The 7,500-nt window shown below is 36.9% G+C and overlaps 1 protein-coding gene and 1 long non-coding RNA gene across 2 annotated transcripts in view; both read left to right on the plus strand.

The window, feature by feature from the left end:
- The window catches only part of LOC138006170 (uncharacterized), a 7,151-nt gene extending 2,231 nt beyond the window's left edge, over positions 1 to 4,920 (plus strand). Inside the window, exon 2 of the long non-coding RNA XR_011123859.1 lies at positions 2,822 to 4,920. This is a non-coding gene — a long non-coding RNA (uncharacterized lncRNA). The remainder of the gene's footprint in view (positions 1 to 2,821) is intronic.
- Positions 4,921 to 5,488: 568 nt separating this feature from the next.
- LOC138008169 (talin-like) overlaps positions 5,489 to 7,500 on the plus strand; it is a 124,773-nt gene continuing 122,761 nt past the window's right edge. The window contains exon 1 of the mRNA XM_068855399.1: positions 5,489 to 5,651. The gene's annotated coding sequence lies outside the window, so the exon portion shown is untranslated. The remainder of the gene's footprint in view (positions 5,652 to 7,500) is intronic.

The raw sequence follows: 7,500 nt of genomic DNA on the forward strand, positions 1-7,500 counted from the left end.
GATGGTAAGTGAAATCCACTATCAGATTCTACTTGCCAAGACCATTATAATCACACTGACTATGGAATCATGCGCATTAGTGGCTCAGTTCCTTGAGCACCGGGCCGCCATGTGGGAGGTTGTGAGTTCGAATCCGGTCAGACCAGTTCTCAGGGTCTTTAAATAACTGAGGAGGAAGTGCTGCCTTTGTAATGACATCTGTAGGCCCCGTCTCACAACTCTTCAATGTTTATGACCCTGTGGGACATAAAAGAACCTGCAGTGGAGTCTGTCATAGTTGGGAGAATAAATGCTTGGAGATACTACATGTAGCTACATCAAGCTACCCTAAAATCCAAGGGTACATGTGAATGAAGATATGATGATAATGATGCAGCTTTTGGATCATTGACGAACCTGATATCTTATTCTTGAAGAATGTGCAGGTTTCTATTCATTATTTGTCAAGGGCACCAAAGTTACTTATTTCTTTGCATACATATTTTCTTGTTTGTTTACAACTATGTAGATTTATAGAAAATGAAGTTTGGAAATTTAATTAAAGGTCATCACAGTTAGTTGAGCAACGTAAGCAGTTGTAAAAGAAAAATGAAAAACTCCAGGCTTGAAAGGGGGTTAGAATCTCATTCAAACCTGGATTTTTTCTGGCTTCCTTCCTTCCTTTATGATACAAAATGGTTGAAATAAGTAAAGAAAGACAACTTTGTATAACATTCTGCAATTGTCATGTACGGTTTCAAATTAGAATAATTTAAACAGTTAGTTTTAGTACAAATGAATGAAGGGGTAGTTTCTAAAGAAACTGTGGTGCTGCGTCGGTGGGGAAGTAGTATACAAAAATTTGGTTTTATCAACGGAGTTGATAATGTAAATTGGCCACCGTACAGAGATTCTAAAAGCTGACGTTTCGAGCGTTAGCCCTTCGTCAGAGCGAATCGAGGGATTATGGGTTACGTGTAGTTTTTATAGTAGAGTAGGAGCTACGCTATTGGTGGTAACATGGCAACGTGAAAAGTAGGAATATATTAGTTAAATGAAAAGCGTTCGTTAATACCGTGAGGATTAAGGGTGCCGATTTGAAAGATGAATTTTTGTTCCAGATTCTTGCGGCTTTCCGTGGTACCTAGATGTAGGGAAAGGCCGCAGATAGCCATGTGTTTTTTGGAGTGGTTAGGCAGATTAAAATGGCGAGCGACTGGCTTGGATGCATCCTTGTCATTCTTCTCAACATCGCGAAGGTGTTCGCGGAATCGGTCACCTAGTCGTCTACCTGTCTCACCAATGTATAATTTATTGCATAACGTGCAGGTTATGCAATAAATGACATTTGCGGAGGTACATGTGAAACGATCGGTGATCTTAACAGATCGCTTAGGTCCCGATATCTTGCTAGTGTTAACACTAGATGACATTTGCGGAGGTACATGTGAAACGATCGGTGATCTTAACAGATCGCTTAGGTCCCGATATCTTGCTAGTGTTAACACTAGCAAGATATCGGGACCTAAGCGATCTGTTAAGATCACCGATCGTTTCACATGTACCTCCGCAAATGTCATTTATTGCATAACCTGCACGTTATGCAATAAATTATACATTGGTGAGACAGGTAGACGACTAGGTGACCGATTCCGCGAACACCTTCGCGATGTTGAGGAGAATGACAAGGATGCATCCAAGCCAGTCGCTCGCCATTTTAATCTGCCTAACCACTCCAAAAAACACATGGCTATCTGCGGCCTTTCCCTACATCTAGGTACCACGGAAAGCCGCAAGAATCTGGAACAAAAATTCATCTTTCAAATCGGCACCCTTAATCCTCACGGTATTAACGAACGCTTTTCATTTAACTAATATATTCCTACTTTTCACGTTGCCATGTTACCACCAATAGCGTAGCTCCTACTCTACTATAAAAACTACACGTAACCCATAATCCCTCGATTCGCTCTGACGAAGGGCTAACGCTCGAAACGTCAGCTTTTAGAATCTCTGTACGGTGGCCAATTTACATTATCAACTCCGTTGATAAAACCAAATTTTTGTATAGTTTTAGTACACTTTATCAAAATTTAAATACTAAACTAAAATGCCTGAATAGTTCAATCCTGGAATTTTTTGGGTTCCTTGGGTTAGTTGCTCAACTAACTGTGAAGACCTTTCCAAACTTTTTCCATTCTATTCTGCAGTTCAATTATATATATACAATGTATATACGTCCACCAAAAAATTCAAATAATATAGAGTTCAGTCTTTTACATCTAAATGATCAAGAGCTAGGCAAGTGGAATCTGCCCCAGCCAATTTCACTTGCCTCGGCCTTCATTATAGCAAGTTTGGATATTATAAAGACCTTGTCCAATAATAATAAAGCATTAATTTTAAAACAATAATATTGTCATTTTAAATTTAGTGCTTAAGTTTTCAAGACTGTGCACATTTATAGGTTATTTCACGATTGTGAGTGTGTACGATTTTTATTCACAAGTTGTGTAAAACAAAGCAACAAGTGCAGCGAGTGAGTTTGTTTCACACAACAAGTGAATAAAAATCGTACAAGCTCTTGAGGAGCTGAGCTCTTGAGGAGTCAATTCATCCATTTGTCTTGTCTTGCCTTTCAAAACAAGAAATTCGTGGAACAGAGCAACATAGTGTTTGGTCTTTTTCTTGGTGTTTTCGGCTTCTCTAGCGTGAAGAGACTATTTTTATCTCAGTGCTTTTTGGCGCGTAAATCTCGGTATGTATACAATAAGTACATTTACAAGCAAGATTTTAATGAATATCTCCTTAATAAATTATTTTTTATGGTTTCTGTATTTAGTTTCTTAGCTATGCAGAGAAAAACTGGAAGCCCATCAGATGCAGAATTGCTTAATTTGTCTTCAGAACTTGGATCCAAATGGAAGAATCTTGCTCGAGCCTTAGGCATTCCAGAAGCTAATATTGAAATTATTGAAGATGAGAACCGAAAAGTTATTGAGAAGTGCTATAAATCGCTGTTGTTATGGAAACAGGGTCGTGGTTTTCAAGCCAATTATGAAGTGTTAGAAGCTGGACTATGTCATGGTGTTGTATTGCGAAGGGACTTGGCTGAAAAGTATTGTTATTGTCATGGCATGCCTCAAGAACATGACCATGCAGGATAAAGTGAATCAAAACATAGAATTCAACTTAAATTAGGGGGAGGAAAAGAAATGCTTTATATAAGATAAATAGCCATGAGAAATAATAGGAAATACAGAAAACTTTACATAGACTTGTCCTTGTGAACAAGTTGTGTTAGACTTCAAAGGCTTTTTATATTATAAGGATGGACAAGATCTTGGGCAAAAATTAAGACATTGGATGACTTGAAGGTCCAAAAATTGTCCATCTTTTGCATCGTTTTTTCTTTCTTCCAATGCCAGTTAATTCAAGCAATAATAATTATTGGAGTTGGAGTGTAGGCAAAGATTATTTCAAAACCAGGCAAACAAAAAAGACTGATTTCAATGATATCAAGAACCTTGTAAGGAATTAGCAGAGATTGAATTTCTGGATACTTATTACTTTCTCTGCTCAAGTTACATTTCTTTTGATTTCCAGTAATTAAAAAAAATGCATGTGGTTGAATTCACATAATACGGTCGGCAGGTCCAAAAAACACAGGTCACATTCCACAGGTCACTTGTTGCAGGTCATTGTTTGACCTTTTTGAAAGTAATGCAAAACACTCAATTTGGCTAACCCTAGGCCTAAAAACCAACCGTAGGCCAAGGGATAGCCAAATTGAAGGTTTTGGTTACCTTCCAAAACGTAAAACAATGACCTGCAACGAGTGACCTGTGGAATGTGACCCGTTGTAATACGGTTGAAAGTGGCCTGGATCCACTCCTGGGGTCTACATTTAGGCTGTTTGGTATTCTCACAATGTGATTGCTGGACAGACATGTGAAGTAGGCAAATATTAGGAAAATAATTTGCATCTTAAAAGATTCCTCTCTCTTTCATTCTGTACTTGCCCATTAAAATAACGAACTGGCAAATGTGTATTGTAGATTAATGCACAGAAGAGATAATTGCCTCATTCTGTGAGTTTTACAAGACTTTTTATTTGCTCTGAAGTTTATTATTAAATTCTTGAATGACATTGTCTTTATTTTTTTGCTATGAGCAGGCTGTTTTATTTTTTTGATGAATTTTTATCCATAATTTGCCTCAGAAATAACATTCCCAGTCTCTTTTGTCTATACCATAATCTCTCAACATTGTTTGTTCCAATGACAACTCTTTGTCACCTCAGACAATCCGAGGACCTGGAGCAGTACCTGTAACTATTTTATGTAATTTCTTATTACTGAGGACATTAATTTTATTGTTTAGTGACACATGGAAAAGTAGTGAGAATATCTGTGGAGGGGAAAACAGTCCAATGTTAGACTATAGACTATTTTCCCAACCCATAATTCAATACGTTTTGGGGAGCTCTTTAAATAACTTATGCAATAATTATTACTCTTGGGACTGTATCATGCTTCATTGAACTGGATATCCATTGTTTTAATGCAAATAACCCCAAGAAATGAAGTGTATTATGGATTTGCAAAAATAGCGAATTACCAGGAAACTCTGGAGAATCCAACTGAGACAACCAACATGTTGGTTTAGGCTGTTGAGCTTCCATCAGTTGTACTTGCGGGTTGCATCTACCAGTGACTTAAAAAAAAAGTCATGATTGATTGAGTACGGTTAACTTGAAGGGGATGAGCTTTCCCCTGCACCCAGATTCTTTTTATTATTTTTGGTGGCCTTTGCTTTATGACATGGCCCAATTTTGTAAAGATTCTCTGTCAGCATATTACTATTGGATGTCTGTGAAAACCTGTACAATGTTCTCGCACTTCTGGGAATAAAAGTAAATTTTGAAAATTTTTTACTTGATCAATTGTGCCTAACTTACTGGAGTGATGGAGGGTCCTACATTTTGACAATAATTATTGCTTGGGAACCACCCTCGTTGACATAGGGGCAGTTCGTGGGGCACAAGAGAAGTGTAAACAGGTGAAAGCAAATGCCAAGGAAGAAAAGAATAATTGAACTCCTAGCCGTTCTATACTTTTCTTCATCGCCATTTTGTTTTGCGAGTTTACACTTCTCCTGTGCCCCACGAAGGGTTCCTTGCATGGGTCTCAGAGGATGCTAATTATGAGGCATATAATCCATGCTAGGGAATTGGCTGGAAGGGATTTGTATGTATGAATGGAAAATGAAACTTAAGAAGGACCTTGAACGAGATCTAAAACGTTTTGTTTTGTAGTAAACATTTTTTGACTTAAGGCCATAAAAAACTTTTTCGTCAAAAGAAGATAGTCTAAAACGAATTTTTAAATTTTGTCTTGAAATTGTTCACCGGTCGATATTCCCGGAGTATTTCTTCCGAAGATTACCCGAATATTTACCGGACATTTTTGCATACCATATTTGGGCAGTTTTTTCATTCCCTCGCTGAGGGTCACAAAGTTGTGGCCATTGTTGATCTGTGATCTTTTATGTATTATTTGTCGGATTTCCGTCACTTAAATTCTTGCTTTGGGAGGTGTAAGGTTGGACAGTTGTGCATCATCTGTGCCACGATTTATGCGTATTTTTTCACATTGGAGCCAGTTTTGGAGGTAGGGTTTCGTTATTTTTCTCGTACAAGCGAACGTGAGTTCAAAAGTTGAGGTTCTTATGTTCTAGAATTCATACATTCTTGTACTTTCTTGATGCAGTATGACATGCTGTAACTTTTCTTGCAGTCGACAATGACTATAAAATGATCCAATAGAGGTGCTTGCTAATTTTTCGATATCAGCTGTTCATGGCTTAGCAATTGACTAATAGCGTAGAAAATGGATATCTTCGTGCTCACTTATGCGTGCAAATTGAGCAGAACTTGTGAGTTCAGAGGTGTAAAAAACTGTTTTCTACAGAAGTGTGTGCTCTCTTGCGATGAATCGTTGTTTTACATGAACTAAGCTTACCGTTTTTGCCGAATGGTTAGACTGTTTAATTTTGTGAACGAAACGAAACGAAACGTTGGCGAGTTAGCTATTTTAATCTTCCGTCAGCGCTGAGGTTTCTTGAATAACACTCAACGTTGACCAAAGTATCATAGGTGTTTGCATAATTTAAATCCATCATGTGCTTTGCCAAGAGACATCTCAACTCCGTCGTCTCTCAGCTGGAATTTAAGTTGTTGTTTTATTTTCATAGCAGACTCGTGCATGTTTATTTCATATTATTCTTTAATTTTGGAGCTGATTTCGGTCTTCATGGTAGATTTTAATAACTAATTAAAATTCTCTCATGCATCTTGTTTGTAGATGTTTGATCAGGTTTTGTCCGTCCATTTTATGGATTCAGAGAATCTTCGATTAATGTCATTTTATTAAGTTAACAGTTGTAACGCTCAAGGTGTAATGGCTCATAATTTTTGTTTGTTTGTTCGAATTTGCGTGCACAATGAATTCATGTTTGCTCATCCTCTCGACCTGAAGAACTTTTCTGCCGCGTTGATGGTGCGCCGGGGTGCGCCACAGTTACATTTAATTTTCTCTAAACAAACCCCTTTGCTTTCACTTGGAAGGCAAATCTTAAATGCATTGGTCTGTCTTTATTAATCTGTGTACAGTCCGTACTTCATCATACAAGCTGTACAAAGGTCTTTATTATCAGTCACTTATGACTTTTCTATGTTCTTTGAATGGCATTTAAATGAGAAGTGCAGTACTGTGTGATACGAGTTATGATTTTACTTTACTTTACTTTACTTTATTTATTTCACAGCAAAGAAGCAAATTACAAGTATGCAAATACTTAACTATAACACTAAAAATGAGTATGCTGTTGGAAACCCACAAAACAGGAATGAACTTCCCTAACAAGTGTAGGCTACCAAAAAAAAAATAGATAATAATAATAGTACTAATTAAATAAATAATAATTAATTAATTAATTAATTAAAAAGTAAAAAAAAAAAGATAAGATCAGTCATGGCGATCTATCTGAAGACAAAACAGCTTTAACTCTTGTTTTAACTTAGAGACTGAGTCACTTTTTTTAACAGATGTAGGTAACTTATTCCATGAACATACAGCTCTAGGAAAAAAAGAATACTTGAATGTGTCAGTTCTAGCATAAATACTTTTAAACATTAGTTCAGTATTTCTTAAATTATAAGATTCATGTTCGAGTTCATAAAATTGTAGATAACCAGACACATCAAGGTCATATTGACCATGTAGACATTTAAATAGGAAAAGCAAATCCAAGTAAATTCTTCTAGAAGAAAGTGACATGAGGCCAGTTTTCAATAAACGATCAGAATTTTGTGTTCTCTTCTGAAAAAATCTCCGAGACTAGCTTCAAGATCGGTTTGTGTCTGATACATTTTTAACTCTCAGTGTAATTCACTCAGTACACGTGTTTTACTTACTAGTAGTAGCTTTCGCTAAGTGCCAACGAGCAGTCAATACAATA

Source organism: Montipora foliosa, chromosome 6 (genome assembly GCF_036669935.1).
Source record: "Montipora foliosa isolate CH-2021 chromosome 6, ASM3666993v2, whole genome shotgun sequence".
Classification (NCBI taxonomy): domain Eukaryota; kingdom Metazoa; phylum Cnidaria; class Anthozoa; order Scleractinia; family Acroporidae; genus Montipora; species Montipora foliosa.